General features: G+C 38.5%; 1 non-coding gene across 1 annotated transcript; it reads right to left on the bottom strand.

Moving 5' to 3' along the window:
* Positions 1 to 324: 324 nt before the first annotated feature.
* LOC112725028 (small nucleolar RNA R71) lies at positions 325 to 428 on the bottom strand. Its single transcript, XR_003164159.1, has one exon. It is a non-coding gene; the product is annotated as a small nucleolar RNA R71 (small nucleolar RNA).
* Positions 429 to 19,481: the final 19,053 nt, after the last annotated feature.

Raw genomic sequence — 19,481 nt, 5'->3', positions numbered from 1 at the left:
GGAAGGAACACCTCAATTCTTGCAATTAGAGCAAAAAACTTTGAGCTTAAGCCTCAATTAGTTTCTCTAATGCAGCAAAATTGCAAGTTTCATGGACTTACATTGGAAGATCCTCATCAATTTTTAGCTGAATTCTTGCAAATCTGTGACACTATTAAGACCAATGGGGTTAATCGTGAGGTTTGCAGACTTATGCTTTTTCCCTTTGCTGTAAGAGACAAAGCTAGGACATGGTTGGACTCATAACCTAAAGATAGCCTGAACTCTTGGGAAAAGTTGGTCAATGCTTTCTTGGCCAAATTCTTTCCACCTCAAAAATTGAGCAAGCTTAGAGTGGAAGTCCAAACCTTCAGACAGAAGGAAGGTGAATCCCTCTATGAAGCTTGGGAAAGATACAAGAAATTGATCAGAAGGTGTCCTTCTGACATGTTTTCAGAATGGAGCATCATATGTATATTATATGATGGTCTATCTGAATTGTCCAAGATGTCATTGGACCACTCTATTGGAGGATCTCTTCATCTGAAGAAGACGCCTGTAGAAGCCCAGGAACTCATTGAAATGGTTACAAATAACCAGTTCATGTACACTTCTGAAAGGAATCCTGTGAATAATGGGACAACTCGGAAGAAAAGAGTTCTTGAGATTGATACTCTGAATGCCATATTGGCTCAGAACAAAATATTGACTCAGCAAGTCAGTATGATTTTTCAAAGTCTGACTGGAATGCAAGTTTCTTCCTGCAGTACTAAAGAAGCTTCCTCTGAAGAAGAAGCCTATGATCCTGAGAATCCTACAATGGAAGTGGTGAATTACATGGGAGAATCCTATGGAAACACCTATAATCCTTCATGGAAGAATCATCCTAAGCTCTCATGGAAGGATCAGTAGAAGCCTAATCAAGGCTTCAATAATAATAATGGTGGAAGAAACAGGTTTGGCAATAGCAAACCTTTTCCATCATCTTCTCAGCAACAGACAGAGAATTCTAAGCAGAGCCACTCTGACTTAGCAACTGTAGTCTCTTATCTATCTAAGACCACTCTCAGCTTCATGACTGAAGCAAGGTCCTCCGTTAGAAATTTGGAGGCACAAGTGAGTCAGCTGAGTAAGAAAGTTATTGAACTCCCTCCCAGTACTCTCCCAAGCAATACAAATGAGAATCCAAAGAGAGAGTGCAAGGCCATCTACACGTCCAACATGGCCGAACCTGTAGAAGAGGGAAAGGCAGTGATTTCCAGTGAGGAAGACCTCAATGGACATCCACTGGCCCCCAAGGAGTTCCCTAATGAGGAACCAAAGGAATCTGAGGCTCATATAGAGACCATAGAGATTCCACTGAACTTATTGTTCCCATTCATGAGTTCTGATGAGTATTCTTCCTCTGAAGAGGATGAAGATATTATTAAAGAGCAAGTTGCTCAATATCTAGGAGCAATCATGAAGCTGAATGCCAAGTTATTTGGTAATGAGAGTTAGGAAGATGAACCCTCATTGCTTATCAATGAACTAAATGATCTGGTTCAACTGAAATTACCTCAGAAGAAATAGGATCCTGGAAAGTTCTTAATACCTTGTCCATAGGCACCATGACCTTTGATAAGGCTATGTGTGACTTGGGGTCAGGGATAAACCTCATGCCCCTCTTTGTAATAGAGAAACTAGGGATCTTTGAGGTGCAAGATGCAAGAATCTCACTAGAGATGGCAGATAATTCAAGGAAACAGGCTTATGGACTTGTAGAGGATGTCTTGGTGAAAGTTGAAGGACTGTACATCCCTACTGATTTCATAATCCTAGATACTAAGAAGGGTGAGGATGAATCCATCATCCTTGGAAGATCCTTCCTAGCCACAGTAAGAGCTGTGATTGATGTGGATAGAGGAGAGCTAGTCCTTCAATTAAATGAGGACTACCTTGTGTTTAAGGCTCAAGGATCTTCTTCTGTAACCATGGAGAGGAAGCATGAAAAGCTTCTCTCAATACAGAGTCAAACAGAGCCCCCATACTCAACTTCTATGTTTGGAGTTGGGAGGCCATCATCAAGCTCTGAGTCTCTGTGAAGCTCTCTAAGAGCTCACTGTCAAGCTATTGAGATTAAAGAAGCGCTTATTGGGAGGCAACCCAATGTTATTTAATTATATTTATTTGTTTTCCATTGTTATTTTATGTTTTCTTTAGGTTGATGATCATGTGAAGTCACAAAAACAACTGAAAAATCAAAAACAGAATGAAAAATAGCATTAAAAATAGCACACCCTGGAGGATAGGCTTACTAGCGTTTAAACGCCAGAATGGGCAGCACTCTGGTCCTTTAACGCCAGAAAGGGCTGTCTGGAATCTGGCTGGCGTTAAATGCCATAAATGGGCATCTGGCTGGCGTTTAACGCCAGAAATGGGCATCTGGCTGGCGTTTAAAGCCAGAAATGGGCAGCAGAGTGGCGTTTAACGCTAGGAAAGGTAGCAGAGTTAGCATTAAACGCAAAAAGTGGCATAGAATGGGCGTTTGAATGCCAGAATGGTGCAGGGACTTGAATTCCTTGACACCTCAGGATCTGTGGATCCCACAGGATCCCCACTTACCCCACCTCTTCTTCTCTCCTCTTCACACCTTTCCATAACATTCTTCCCCAAACACCCTTGACCAATCCCATCAATACCTCTTCCCCAAACACCCCTCACCTATCAAATCCTACCCTCTTCCCCACAACGTCTTCACCACTCACATCCATCCATCATTTAACCCCACCTACCTCACCACTCAAATTCAAACCATTTCCCTCCTAAACCCAACCCATCATACATGGATACCCTCTTTCCCTTACCTTATAAATACCCCTCCTTACCACCTTCATCTTCACACAACATACACACTACTACCCACCTTGGCCGAAACCTTCACTACCCTCCATCTCCTCCATTTCTTCTTCTTCTCCTCCATTCTTTCTTCTTTTGCTCGAGGACGAGCAAACCTTTTAAGTTTGGTGTGGAAAAAGCATTGCTTTTTTTTTTGTTTTCCATAACCACTAATGGCACCAAAGGCCAGAAAAACCTCTAGAAAGAGGAAAGGAAAGGCAATTGCTTCCACTTTCGAGTCATGGGAGATGAAGAGATTCATCTCAAAGGTCTATCAAGACCACTTCTATGAAGTTGTGGCCAAGAAAAAGGTGATCCTCGAGGTCCCCTTCAAGCTCAAAAAGAGTGAATATCCGGAGATCCGACATAAAGTTCGAAGAAGAGGTTGGGAAATCCTCACCAACCCCATTCAATAAGTCGGGATCTTAATGGTTCAAGAGTTCTATGCCAATGCATGGATCACTAAGAACCATGACCAAAGTGTGAACCCGAACCCAAAGAATTGGCTCACAATGGTTCGGGGGAATTACTTGGATTTTAGTCCGAAAAATGTGAGGTTGGCATTCAACTTGCCTATGATGCAAGGAGATCCTCACCCTTTCACTAGAAGGGTTGATAAACAACTATTTTATGGTTTATATTGTGTTTAATTGTGTGGTTTTATCATGATCCTGACCCACTTATTCATTAAAATAGCATGCAATTATATTTCCTTCCTGAAATTATTACATGAGTGAAAACTGCTTCCTAAAGACTTTTAATTGTACATTTTAGTTCTCCTTTATTCCATTCGATGCCGTGATCTGTGTGTTAAGTGTTTCAGGCTTTATAGGGCAAGAATGAGTTGGAGATTGGAAAGGAAGCTAGCAAAAATGGAAGGAACACAAGAAATTGAGGAGATGACCAGCGAGAAGCGACGCGACCGCGCAGAGAAGATCAAATCGCATTGACGTGGCCGCATGGATGACGCAACCGCGCGAAATGGAAAGGTACGAGCGACGCGGAGGCGTGGACGACACGTCCACGTGGCAAAGCAGAAACGCGAATGACGCGTCTGCATGAGCGACGCGATCACGTGACCTGCGCGATCTGCATAATTTACAGATTCGCTGGGGGCGATTTCGGGCCCTATTTTGACCCAGCTTTCAGCCCGGAATAGCAGACTAGAGCCAGAGAACATGCAGAAACCAAAGAGAACATTCATTCTACACAGTTTTAGTTTTTAGATCTAGTTTTTTTGCATTGGAACACTGAGGAGAGTTATTACCTCATCAAGACTTCGTCATTCTAGTTCGTTTTCTTTACTTGGTTTAATCTTCCATGTTCCTTGCTTTGTTTAATTTTACCATTGGAATATTCTTAGGATTATTTAATACAAGGATCACTTTTATTTTTAATTGACTATTTTAACTTTATTTACAATGTCTTTCTTTAATTCCTTTTTATATGCTATGAATTTTACATTCACAATGAGCGAGTAGTTCCCTAACTTGATGGGGAATTGATTGAAAGGAACCCTTAAGTTCGAAGGCTTGAAAGAAAAATTGCAATTGGGTTTATGGTTGGATTGCCTCCTAATCACTAACACCAATCTCTTTTTATTAAGTGGATTACAACTTGTGAACGGACATAGCATTCCAACTTGTTTGACTTTCCTTCACCTAGCGAAGGATAACTAAACAGGATAACCTTTAATTGTCAATTAATCCTGAAATTCATTCCATCAATAATAGGGATTCCAACTAATCAATTCCCAGTCAAGGCTTTTATTTACATTATTCAAATTTACCAATTTAATTTTCTGTTTGCCCAATTCAAACCTTTTTTGAAAACCTCTGATTAATAAAATAGCACACTTTTCTGCGACTCTTTGGGAGAGAACCTGGGATTCATACTCCCAGTATTTTAAATTCAATTTTCTGTGACACCTTTCTAAATTGAGGAGCAGATTTCTGGCAAGTTAAGAACTATACTTACAACGTAAATATTTTAACAATTTTTAATTTGCCAATTTCTACACACCATCAATTTTTGGCGCCGTTGCCGGGGAGTTGCAATAGAGTGCTAAAGTTATTAATTAGAATTTATTTATTTGCATTTTATTTTATTTTGCTACTATGAGCTGCCTGTTTCTTTCCTCAAATGACGCGTTCACTTCCTGATCCGCGCTTGCTAGTATTCGATCCTGAAATTGAAAGGACTATTTCACGAATAAGGCGAGCTCGGCGTCCGTTAGTCCGCTTTGAGGGTGGATCTGAAAGTGAACTTGAGGAAGAAACCAGCTCCCGTTCTACTGATTCGGTTGATTCACGTGCAGACGACATGGAAGCTAGGAGAGTTACCATCCAGGAGGAAGGAGCCCCTGATTTTACAATGCAACCGTTTCAAGTGCATCACCCAGTGGTGGCTACAGATTTTGAAATAAAGACCGCACTGCTCAATTTGATACCCAAGTTTCATGGCTTACCTGCTCAAGAGCCCATCAAGCACCTGAGAGATTTCCAGGCAGCCTGTTCTACTGTCAGGCGAGATGGTACAGATGAAACTTTAATTTTGCTGAAAGCTTTCCCGTTTTCTCTTGAGGGAAAGGCAAGAGAGTGGTACTACACTTAACCCCTAGCAAATGTATCCAACTAGGATACGCTCAGAAAATAATTTTTGGAGAAATTCTTTCCATCTGAAGTTACTAATAAACTGAGGAAAGACATTTCCACAATTGTTCAATATGACAATGAGACTCTCTTTGAATATTGGGAGCGCTTCAATAATCTTCTGGAAGTATGCCCCGACCACATGATTGACAAGATAATGTTGCTCAGCTACATCACACAGGGTATGAGGCCCCAAGATAAGACCACATTGGAAAGTGCTAGCAATGGGTCTATGAAGAAGTACAAGACCACTGATGAGGCATGGTAATTGATCAGCGACTTAGCTGAATCTACTAGGAACCACAGACAGAAGCAAGGCCGTTCAAAAGCCGTTGTAGAAGTATCCTCTAGCAGAGAGACTGCTGCTCTAACTCAGAGTATCTGTGAAATGACCAACTTGTTGAAGCAAATGCAATTGAATCAACAACAAGTTCAGCAAGCTCAACCTCCTTCACCACAGCAAGGCCAACAGTTAGTCCCATAGAGAGTCTGCGGAATCTGTGCAGATTATAGCCATTATACTGATGAGTGTCCGCAGCTCCAGCAGGAAGATAACACCGTGGCAGCCACTCATAATTTCTACGACCGCCCTAACCAAGGGTACAATTAAGGTGGCAACTACAGCCATGGATGGCAGGACAATTCTAACCAGAATTGGAGGGACAACAATAACAGAGGAGGCAGAGATAATCAGGGAAATCAGAGGTGTAATAATAATAACAACAGGTAGCAGAACCAACCTGGGGCAATCCCAAGGACCACAGAATACCCAACAGCAGACCTCTCAATTTACTCATTCTTCTTTATCTCCTAATGAAGAATTACTACAATCTTTTGAGCAAAGGCAACAGACGATGGAAAATAACATTATGAATAATATTAATGCTAGTCTGAATGGTCTGACCTCTACTTTGCAAGTTCTTGTTTCACAGATTGGATCAATGTAAAATTCCAGTAACCAACCATCAAGCTCCACTGGAATCCCCTCTCAACCATTACCCAATCGAAGGGGAGGCATTAATGCCATCACCCTCAGGTTCGGAACCACACTGCAGGAGAGGAATCAGGAGGAGCCAAGCTCACTAGAACACGCCTCAGCTGAAGAGGTAGTAGAAATTGAAGATGTTGAAGAAGAAGAAGACATATAGGACATAGCTGAAAAAGAAGAAGTCCAACCACAGGAGGAAGCACCGAGAGGCGCAGATACTGCAGAAAACACTACTCCTATTCCATTTCCACAATTTGCAAGGAAACCCAGGAAGCAGCTGGAACCCTATCCCAAAATGGTAGAAATATTCAAAAAGGTTGAGGTAACCGTTCCTCTTTTTGATGTTATTCAACAAGTACCTAAATATGCAAAGTTTCTAAAAGATTTATGTATACATAAAGACAAAATTAATGAATTAGAAACTATTATTTTAGGTAGTTCCATATCTGCTTTAATGGGAGGATTACCTGAAAAGTGTAGTGACCCAGGTCCTTGTATAGTTAGTTGTACTATTGGGGGAGTAGTAATTTATGATTGCATGTGTGATTTAGGAGCATGTGTCAGTATAATGCCTTTGTCCATATATGATATTTTGAGGCTCCCTCCCTTAAAAAGGTCGGCAGCTCATTTTGTGTTAGCAGATAAAAGCATTATTACAGTGGCTGGAGTTGCTGAAGATGTTTTAGTGAACATTAAAGGGCTTACATTTCCCACTGATTTTTATATCTTGGAAATGCCCCATAATGACTCGGATAAGCCATCATCAATCCTACTTGGAAGACCATTCCTGAAGACATCAAAATTCAAATTGGATGCTTTTTCAGGAACATACTCTTTTGAAATAGATGGCCGCACAGTAATCTTCAATCTTGATGGAGTCATAAACAACCCTCCAGAAGATCATTCTATCTTCCAGTGTGATGTCATAGATGAAACTGTAGCTGCAGTTCACAAGGATGAATTAGAAGAGAGGCACACTGGACAAGGTCCAAGTGTGGGGACCCTCTTAACTGACAATGAGGGCACTTCTCCATTTTCACAAGCTCCAGATAATCCAGAGCCTGCCCATGATCAGAAGTTAGAGTTGAAACCCCTCCCTCCACATCTCAAATATGCTTATCTTGAAGATGAGCAGAAGTTTTCGGTTATCATTGTAAGGGAACTTACTTCTCAACAAGAAGAGCAGTTACTTGATGTACTGAGGAAGCACAAGAAGGCAATTGGGTGGAGTTTGGCAGACATAGTAGGCATCAACCCTCAAGTATGCGAGCACAGAATATATTTAGAAGAGGGAGCAAGACCTGTCCGTCAACCCCAAAGGAGATTGAATCCCACTATCTTGGAAGTTGTCAAAAAGGAAGTGACTAGACTATTGGAAGCAGGTATCATCTATCCCATTTTAGACAGTGAATGGGTTAGCCCAGTACAAGTGGTGCCCAAGAAGTCTGGAGTCACTACAGTGAAGAATGAGAATGGAGAGCTCATAGCAACTAGAGTTCAGAATGCTTGGAGAGTCTGCATTGATTACAGGCGTCTCAACCAAGCAACCCGTAAGGATCACTACCCACTTCTATTTATTGATCAAATGCTGGATCGTATGTCAGGTAAGTCACATTATTGCTTTTTAGATGGTTACACAGGTTATTTCCAGATTCATATAGCTCCTAAGGATCAAGAAAAGACCACTTTTACATGTCCTTTTGGAACATTTTTTTAGCTAAGAACACATAAGCTTGTGAGTTTTGAGCCTAATTGTGTCGTTGCATTATATTGACCACTATTTTCCTTCTTGGTGCGCTATTCTCTTTCTATGATTGTAATCTTTGACTTGTTTGATTCTTTATGTCCATTATTTTGTGTATGAATGCATTTATATGATTGAGACCTTTATTTCATTGAAGCTCACTTACCCAAATGGCCTTACCCTTTTGTATACCATTGTTAACCAATTTTAAGCCTATTTTTAATCCCCTTTTATTCCTAATTTTAGCACATCACTACCTCTAAGTGAAAAACAATAAATGTTCCTTGTTCGGATCTTTGATTAGCTTAGGCTAGTGAGAGTGTTTATCATTCAAGTGTGGGAAATTTAGGGAATATTAGGTGAGATAAAAGTGTATTTCATAATTTTGTTGAAAATCTTGGGAATTAGGTACACACTCATGCATTAAATATTTAAACCATATACATTGATTCTTTTGTATATATTTTAGTTTGAAAAAAAATGAAAAAATAAAAATAAAAAGAAAAAAAGCAAAAAAAGAGAAAAGAGAAAAAAAAGGAAAAAGAAAAAGAAAGCAATAAAAAGGTAACAAAATTCCCCAAAGTAAAGTAATAAGAATAATGTATATGGGATGTGAATTAAAAAGGGAATGCATGAGTGTGTGAAAAAGTGAAGAATGGGTTGTTCGGTTTGTATTTAAATTGTATAGGTTGTTGTAGGTTAGGTGGAAATTTAAGTTGATCAAAGACTTAAATTGTAGTCCACTTGACCAAATACATCCTTACCTTGACCCTAACCTCATTACAACCTATGGATAAGTCCTCATGATATTTGTATGCATGCATTGAATAATTGTTGATTGTTAGATGAAAAACAAATATTAGAAAACATGATTAGAGGAGAATTGAGTGAATCAACCCTATACACTTGAGCGACTAGAGCGGATACACATCCGGTGAGGGTTCGATTGCTCAATTACAAGTTTTCACCTATGATCATCTCTTTTATTTTCAATAACTCAATTCAATTGTGGATTTGATTTGATTGTGATTGCCTTAACCCTCATGTTCATATATGTATTCTTTGAATTTGATTTATTTTGACCAAGTAGTTAATCTTGTTTCCATTAACATTACTTATGGATTGGGATTAACTAGGCTTATTTGACTTTCTCCCGGTGTTGGAGATAACAAAATAGGATTAGCTCTTGATAATTATTGTGTTATGATTAATGACTAGGATAGAAAACCTCAATTCTCAATCCATTCCATGGATGCCTCTTCTTAGTAATTGTTATCTTTAGTTGTTGATTTAATTTATTGTCTACTTTAATTTTCTTGTCATTTAAATTCTTGTCTTCTTATTTGCAAACCACCCCCTTGAACCTCATAACCAATAACACGCATACCTCACTGCAATTCTCTTGAGAGACGACCCGAGATCTAATACTCTCGGTATTTTTATTAGTTTGCACTTGTGACAAATAAATTAAACTTTGATTGAAGGTTGTTTGTCGATTTGAAACTATACTTGCAGTGAAGTAATTTCTTTTATTAAGAAGAAATTCCTAACCGACGATTTCCTTCACATCAGGCGCACGAAAAATCATGAATTTGCGATTGTTCCGGTGCAGGAGAACTCGTGAATTTGGGGGTTTCATTCCGTTAACGCAGTTGAGCTTGGCCACCACGAACAATATTAGTTGCTTATTATGTTTGTTGCTTATTATAAATTAAAGAGAATGGTAAGTAGGTTGGATAAAGGATTGCTGTAAATTATTCTTTAATATACCAATAATTACTGACAACAAAGTAAATTTTATCTTTTGTATATTATTGTAGAGATGGATTCTTTTTTGCTGTGAAAGAGGTTTCACTGCTTGATCAAGATAATCAGGGAAAGCAAAGTATCTATCAACTGGAGCAGGTGAGATGCTTATTCATTTATAGCTTCATGGTCTTTTCCCCCCGCATTACACTTTTTCCATTAACTAACTCTTTTGTAACGTGTAAAAAAGATACTTGTAAATATTATGCTATCTTGCATGGTATTGTATAAATCCTTCATTTTTCTCCTCCTACATATATTGTTTTAAACTTTTTGTTTTGTCTTTTTTACAGAAGTTAGCACTTTTGAGTCAGTTTGAACATGAGAACATAGTTCAATACTATGGCACAAAAATGGTACTTCATTCATGTCCTCTCTTTTCACTATTACTTCTATTTGACCTTTGCTACTGTTGATTCCATGTTGAAAGTTACCAGTACAGATTACACCAATGTAATAGGTCCTTATGGATCTCAAGATTTTTAAGTTATCAGCATATGTGGAATATTTGTGATTAGAGTTAGTTCATGATATCACGATATTCACTCCCCATATAAAAATGATGAATCCGTTCTTTTGGCAAGCACACGAAAATTATCGTCAAGTAATAACCCACAGTGGAGTGGGATCGTATCCACAGAGATTGGTAGATTTGAGCAATTTTAATCAATTGATGAATTAGTTAAGCCAAGCAAGATAGATTGTGATTGCAGAATTGTAAATGGGCAGAAACATAAATGACTTGAAAGTAAAGAAAATTAGTAAAGTACAGAAAAGGAAATGACAATAATATAAAGTGCATAAACATAAATGGCTAAAAAGTAAATGGGAATGGGGATTTGCAGAATGTAAAGAAAGCTATAAAGAAAGGGGAAGATAAGAATAAGGGAATTCATTGAGATCAGGAGATGTTGTCTCTTTGGATTAAATCAAGCTCATATCCTCTTCAATCATGTAACTCATTGACCTCTTGGCAATCATGATTGATTGAGCCCCAATCCCTTGTTTGCTCAATCTCTCAGATCTTGATCAATAGCGAATTCCTTGGTCTAATTGATCATGAAGAGAGATATGCTTGGTCCCTGATTATACCACACATCATCATAGGTCTAAGTAGAGGGAGGATTATATATCATTGGTGCACGGCAGAAGTTAGGCCAATTAAGATATTGTAATATAAGAACAGCGTTGCGAGTATAGCTCTTAACTAGCTAAAATCCACCTCACCAATTTAGAAAGGTGTCACAAAAATTTAGAATAGAAAAATACTGGGAGTATGAGTCCCAGGTCGTCTCCCAACGAGTTGCGAGAAAGGATGCTATTTTATTAATTAGGAATTTCCAAGAGAGTTTGAGTTTGGATAATGTGCAATTAAATAATTGTAAATTATAGCAATAAAAACTAAGAATGATTATAAATATTCTAGATAAAAAGCCTTGACTGGGGGAATGATCAATTGGAAGTTCTATCCTTGTTGGGGTCTCTTAAGTGTAGTATTAAAAAGGTTGTTGTTTTCACTTAGTTAACCCTTACTAAATAAAGGAAAGTCAAGTGATTGAGCTAACTCTTTTTTGCAAATCCTAGTCCTCTCCCTTGGGAAGGTCTAGCGTTAGTATATACAGAACTAGCCAACAACTTCCAATTTAACAATCACTTAAGCCTTCCAACTCAAGTGTCTCCTTTTAATCAACCCCATGTCAAGTATGGAGTCTACTCCATTGACATGAATATAACGCTCAAGACATGATAATTTAAATAAAATAGGGATTCAAAATTAATTAAAAATAATAGTAATCCTTTGCGTTAACAAACCATGAAAATAATCCAATTACCACTTTAAACAAGAATTAAGAATATAGAATAAATAAAAGGGCAAGTAAGGAAACAAACTAGAATAGTATCTTCAACGGAGGTAATGAATCTTCAGTATCCAAAAGCAAAAGCAATGAATTCATAAACTATGAATGTAAAGAAAATCTAAAAACTATCCTAATGAGAATGTATGTGTCTATCTAAAATTGTGTATCTCCATATATGTTGAGTCTCTGCATGTTCCCTGGCTTTATTCTGTGTTTCTGGACTGAAAACTGGGTCAAAACGCGGCCGGAAATCGCTCCCAGCGTTTTCTGTTAATTCTGCAGATCGCACGGGTCACGCGTACGCGTCAGTCACGCGTCTGCGTCATTTGGCTAATTTCCTTCTCACGCGTACGCGTCGTCCACGCGTGCACGTCATTTGTGCAGATTCCAATTCGCGCATACGCGTCAGGCACGCGTACGCATCGTTGCGATTTTCTCCATTCCGCGCGCTCGCGTGAGCCATGCGCGCGCGTCAGTGTTCGCTGGTTATCTCCTTAGTTTCTTGTGTTTCTACAATTTTTGCAAGCTTCCTCTCCATTTTCTAAACCATTCCTGCACTATAAAGCCTGAAACACTTAACACACGGATCACGGCATCGAATGGTGTAAAGGAGAATTAAAATATACTAATTAAAGATCTCTAGGAAGCAAGTTTTCAATCATAAAACAATACTAGGAAGGGAAATATAAAACCATGCAAATCATATGAATAAGTGGGTGAAGACTTGATGAAACCACTCAATTAAACACAAGATAAACCATAAAATAGTGGTTTATCAACCTCCCCACACTTAAACATTAGCATGTCCTCATGCTTAGCTTAAGGAGATAAAATAAATGAGCAGGGAAATGTAAGACTCATGTAATGCAATGAAACCTATGTATATGAATGCAACTATATGATAAAATGGTTTTGCCTACTTAGTTAAAAATAAATAAAAAAAAACTCAAATTCCACTAATTCAAATTATACATTAAAAACAAGTAAACTTGTAGGAAGACAGCTCATGAAAGCAGGGGACATAGAATTAAACATTTGAACCCTCACTGATGGTGTATGTACACTCTAGTCTCTCTAGTGTATAGGGTAATCACTCTACTCCTCTCTAATCATGCTTTCTAAACCTTGTTCTTCACTTAACCAATCAACAAGTATTTAATGCACCAATGCAAACATCATGAGGTCTTTTCAAGGTTGTAATGGGGCCAAGGTAAAGGTGAGGGTATATATATGGCTAAGTGAGCTATAAATTGAATCCTTGAATAAACTAAGTTCTTACCTAACATATATACTCTATTTTCTTCTTAAATCATCCTTAGCTACCCAAAATTTTCCCACTTTTGTATTACATACTCATGCATAAACTTTTCTCTTAACTTGTATCACATATGCATTGATTTTTATTAAACTTAACTTAGCATTGGGGTAATTTTGTCCCCTTATTTATTTATTTAATTATTTAATTATTTGAATATTTTGGAATTTTTTTTAATTGAGAAACAAACATAGCTTATCAATGCACATGGATTTTATAATTTTTCTAGTTTCACATGAGTAGGTACCTAAATTCCCAATATTTTAGCAATGTAAAAACACAACACATTCCCTTGTTAACCCATGTTCCCATAGTTTTCCCACACTTAATTGACACACAACCTCTATCTTAAGCTAACCAAAGATTCAATTTGGGGTATTACTTGTTTTTCTGCTTAAGGCTAGTGATGTGGTAAAATATAGAACAAATGGGATTAAAAGGCTCAAATTGGCTAGCAAAGGTGATTGAAAGGGTAGGCTATTTTGGGTAAGTGAATTAATAAAATAACGGCCTCAATCATATGCATGCATATAACACATTAAATATTGGACATATAGGATAGAACAAAATATAGATCACAATCATAGAGAAGCAAACACACAAGAATAAAATTTTATGGTTAAATAGTGTAACCATGTTATTAAGCTCAAGTCTCACAGGTTGTGTGTTCTAGCTTTTAACTATGTTCCAAATACAACTTCCAAACAAGTTTAACACAAAAGTTTTAGTGAAATTTTTTTAAAAATAGGGTCTTAAAAAGAAACTTATTGATTTTCAACCAATTAGAACATGCATGCAAATAACCTATTACTATGCAATTTTATCCTATCCTAAACAAAAGAAAAATTAAATAAATATCCTATTCTATTGGTGCTAAGAAAGAGAAATTACCTCCGGAAGTCAAGTACTGACCGACCTCCCCACACTTAAAGCTTGGCACCGTCCTCAGTGCCATTAGTCAGGAACAAAGGGGGGCTGGTAGCAGCATCTCCACAATCGGGACAGTCATGGCTCCCTGTACTGGTTAATGAAGTGGAGTCCGGGGTGTCTGGTTCTTCTTTAGGTGGGTGGTTACCAATAAGCAGCTCCTTGAGGTATGTGAATCGGTGCTTGTTATAGCGCTCCCTTTGCTTTCCTTTTCGGTCAAGCCGGTCTAGCCTCTCAAGTATCTGATGGAGCAGTTGGTTTGTTGAAGGTGCTTGTGATGTGGAAGGAGAAGGAATATCTTCGGCCGGTTCTACAGGCCGGCTAGTAGTGGCTGCTGGAGGTCTGATATACTTCCCATTAGGGACGACTTGATCATCCCGCGGGATCATGGCCTTGGTGTCCCCAGCTCTGTAGGTTGCCCGCAATCTGTACGTGTCCCATAGCATGCCGAATGTGTCTTGGTAAATTGAGGTGCTAGTCTGTAAGGATACACCAGAGTAAAACAGCCATGTCTGCAGCGAAGGAGGACTCGTGAGTGCTTGAAAAGATGTAATGGGACATAATCTATGCCCATACTCGTGCCTCCAAGGTGAGTACTGAAGCCAATATGCTCTTAGGTTGAGATCGATGGTATCCATAGATCCATCTGCTGCCAGGTTGTGCTATAACTCTGAGAACGACGTCCCAGTCAAATTGGTATGTCTAGCGTTTGAATGAGGCTTCTTGGAATGCGTCCAATCCTTCTAGACCAGGGGGAAGATCTAAATCTTGCTGAATGGCTTTTTCTGTTATGGGGACTTACTTCTGACGGACATAGACAGACTGCATGGTTGGCGTGTGAACATTGGAGTAGAATTCAACTACCCATGAAAGATTAACCTGTCGTGGCTGTCTCCGCAGGAATCCCCATTGTCTTTGCTCAATGCGGGGCTCAACAAATTCAACAATGTTGGTCGGGAGGATGAGTAGATACTCATTGTTATAGTTTCTCTCAGCCAGGATGGGGAACATTTGCTCACAGTAGCGGTTAGTGAACCGCGCAATGTCCTTTGCTGGAAAAGCTTTCTCTTTTTCATCGACCTTGATGATCCTCTTGATTCGTTTTATTAAGGGCTTTACTGCTGGTGAAGATGGTTCTGCCATTAGTGCTCTTTTTGTTCCTTTCCTTGCTAGTGGTTTGGAAGTAGCTTTCTCTTTACCCTTCTTAGTGGCCATCCTGAAAAAGGAAAAAGAAAGTAATATGTAAAGCTAAGGGTTTGAGCAAGGAAGAGGATGGTATATGTTATAATCAATGCACGATAAAGAAGGATGTCGTTAACACATGGTCATGACTACATGTGAAAAGTTCATCAATGGAAATATAGCAAGTGCATGTGATGGCAATTAGATGCAAGATGTTTATTGGCATGCCGGCAAAGGCATGAGTAGCATAGATCAAGCATTAAATGTCCAAGTTTGATTATCAACTCTTCCAAACTAACAATCTGTTTGTATTGACAATTATATTTAATGAATAAAATATAAAAGGGGTTTTGTGAAAAATAGGCGTTAGAGTAGTAGAATAGAATAATATAAAAATAATACACAATGCCATACGGGCTTTTTCACAAACACATAGCATGAATGGTGAATATGTTATTGAAAGTATTAAATTGAACATGCAAGCAACCCTTTAAGAAGTAGTATTAATCGTCAAACAAGTCCACAATAACTCACAAGCAAAATGTAAAAGAAAACAGTTACCCAATTAAGTTTATAACACCAATTAAAGGAAAAAAGAAAAGAAAAAGAAAAAAAAGAAAATATAGAAAATGAGAGTAAAAAGAAAAAAAGAAGAAAACATTAATAAAAATAAGAAAAAGTAAGGAGGAAAGAAAGAAAGAAAAGAACCCTGATAATAAAAGTGAAAAATAATGAAGAGAGAAAGTAAAAGGTGAGAAAGAATAAAGAAGGAAGAAGGGAGAAGAAAGAAATAAGAAGGGGAAAGAAAAGATTTGGATTGGGGGAAGAAAAGATAAGATATCTGGCGCTGATCTTGATAAGCTGTGCGTCGCATGTGACCCGAACGCATGGGGCACGCGGTCGCGTGATTTGTAATAATTTCAGGTGACGCGGAGGCGTGGGTCACGCGCACGGGTGACCTGATTTGTGCTATTGGCGCAAGTGCAGCCTTGCGTATGCACAACTCTCTATTTTACACGTACATTGTCAAAAATTTGGGTGACGCGTGCGTGTGGGTGACGCGCACGCGTGAATGGCCATATTTTGAAAAGCGACATGGCTGCGTGGGGCACGCGTTCGGTGGTAGGGCTTGTGCTTCCAGCACCATTCCAGCCCCACTCCATCATAACTCTCTGCCATACACCTTTTTTACGTCGATTTCGTAGGGTCACGCGTGCGCATGGGCGACGCGCACGCGTGGGTGGCTGATTTTTAAAAGACACGGACGCATCAGTGACGTGTTCGCGTGGGCATGCTTGTGCCTAAGGGACGCCTCTAGCCACGCTCCCACATGACTCTCTGCTTCTTTTCTTCCTTGTTTCAAATGCACCTGTGACGCGGACTCAAGAACGGATGATTAATGGTTTAGAATTCAGAATAAATTCCTGTTGCAAGTATAGTTTCTGAACCAAGCAATCATCCTTTTTTACAAATGTTTTGGTTGTCACAAGTAACAAACCCCTTTGAAATTGATAACTGAAGTATTTAACCTCGGGTCGTCTTCTCAAGGAATTGTAGGCAGGTGTTCTTATTATTGGTTATGAGTCTTGTAAATTGGGGGTTTTGAAAGTGAGGAACAGGTAATTTAATAACAAGGAAAATAAATTGTAGGAATTAATAAATTAATATCTAATAAAACTCTTGGCAAGGTATGAAAATTCGGAAGTCCTATCCCAGTTATTCTTATGAGAATTGAAGTTAATCCCACTTAGTTAACCTTTAGTAAAGCAAGGGAAAGTCAAGTGAACTAATTAGTTAGATCCCCAAGTCATAGCCAACTCCTAAGGAAAGACTAGAGTTAGTGGGATTCCAGTCAATTAGCAGACATAACAATCAGTCACGATAAGGTTAATAACTCAAGAGCCTCCAGTTAATCAATTAAAGCCAAGAATATAAAAAGCTAAATAAGAATTATAAAATGAAATACCTCATATTATATTAAATAGAATATTCAAATCTAACATGGAAAAATTCATAAATTAAATTGGAAAAATAAATAAAAGGAACATTGAACCTGGGACTTAGAAGAAGTTGTAAGTTGAAATAATAAAGTTGAAATAATAATACATCCTAATTTCTTTAAGAGGAATCCTAATCCTAAATCCTAAGAGAGAGGAGAGAACCTCTCTCTCTAAAAACTGCATCTAAAACTAAAAATTATGAATTGTTGGTATGCGAAATTGCTTCTCAGGTTGTGAATTGTTGTTCGAAATTGGTTTGGATCTTCATTAGCACTCCCACCAAATGAACAATGATCCTCCACAAGTGATATTAGCTGTGGTTTGAGTTCAAAATTGTTGGCCTGAATGGGTGGTTTCTGAATGCTGCTACCACAATTCCCAGAGGTTGGGTTTATCTATGAACCAAGAACCCTCCTCTCAAGAATGGCATTGTTTCCATCAGCCCTCTCATGGTTGTGAACTTCTCTATCCATGTTGATATCTAGAGCTTCCTCAAAATTGTCCTCAGATTCTCCTTCAGATTCCTCTTCTCTCAGTACTCTCTTCCCTCTTGCTTCCCTTCTAAGTCTATGAAGGGTCCTCTCTGGTTCGGTATATGGAGGAGTTGATGTCTCTCCTCTCCTACCTGTCATACAAGAACACAGCACAGGCACCCAACAAGTGAAATACTCTTGGTTAATGGAAGAGTATGGTTAGAGCAGTTGAGGAATTAATTCAAATAGTTAGTGAGTCAGTGAGTTAGTTGCTTGAATTTAAAGGCATAAAGAAAGAAAACAAGTAACAGAGTGCAGAAGTTAAAATTCAACAAGTAACTTGAACTAAATTATCAAAACAAAAAAAAATGCTCAATCTAGTTAACTTCCAATTTGAGAATTGTCAATCGAAAACCAATCCCCGGCAACGGCGCCATAAACTTGATGTGCATAAACTTGATATGCTACGATTTAGGAAATTGCACGATCGGCAAAATTCCTTCCGGCAAGTGCACCGGTTATCGTCAAGTAAAAACTCACAATAGAGTGAGGTCGAATCCCACAAGGATTGGTTGAGTGAGCAATTCGGATTAGAAGTGTGTTCTAGTTGAGCGGAATCAAGATTTAGATGAGAATTGCGGAATGTAAAATTGCATGAATTAAAGAGCGAGAAGCTAAATTGCTGAAATTAAAAGGGATGGGGGTGATTGCATGAATTTAATTGCAGAATGTAAAGAGAAAGTGGTAAATCAGAAATGGGGAGTTCATTGGGTGTTAGGAGATATTGAGATCTCCGAATCAAAACAACTTTTATCCCTTCCTCAACCAATTCATTCATTGAATTTTGCTTGGCAATCTTATATGATTGGATCCCAATCCCTTGGCTCACCAATTCTCTCTAAAAACAAACAAATTCCCAATCCCTTGGTTTAAATGTTCATAAGAAGAGATGATGCTCGATCACTGATTATACCACACAGTTTCATGAACCACAATTTGGTAGGATTACATGTCACAATATCCATCCAAACCCCAATCCAATTCACTGTGAGAAAGCTTCTCTAGCATGAATCCTCCATTCCTTTCCCAAGGTTCCGAAGGATTCCAATTATGGGTAGTTTCTTTCCCAAGACAACTACCCAATGGAATTAGATCGAGAAGCTTTCTAACAAAATTCAAGAGAAAAGATTGAAGAAGAAGATAAAACTATTATTGATTCATTGAATTACAATAGAGCTCCCTAACCCAATGAAAGGGGTTTAGTGAGTCATAGCTCTGAATTCAATTACAAAACTAAAAGAAAATCATCCAAAGTTCTCCCTCTCCAAAAGTGTCAACTAACTTAAATTCTATCCTCTTTATACACTTTCTAAATTGAGCTTCTGTTGTGTTTCTTGGGCTTTGAGGCCTTTCCCTGATTTCCTTTTGCTTTGGGTTTATGGTCCATAATCCTGATGAGGCTGTGATCCACTTCTGTAACATTCATTGAGCAAACTTAGTGATAAACAAGTAATGACACAAGACTCAACAAATTGAAGCTCTAGACTCATCAATTCTTCAGGCCCAATCCCATAAACCATGATATTCAATTGGGTTTCATACCATAATACGTTTAAGTTAATGTTTGTGCTCAAATGCTAACTTAAACTTAAATATATTTGGCCCAGAAACCCTTTCAAA

The sequence above is a fragment of the Arachis hypogaea genome, chromosome 11 (assembly GCF_003086295.3).
Source record: "Arachis hypogaea cultivar Tifrunner chromosome 11, arahy.Tifrunner.gnm2.J5K5, whole genome shotgun sequence".
Classification (NCBI taxonomy): domain Eukaryota; kingdom Viridiplantae; phylum Streptophyta; class Magnoliopsida; order Fabales; family Fabaceae; genus Arachis; species Arachis hypogaea.
This window is presented reverse-complemented; position numbering and strand designations above follow the sequence as displayed.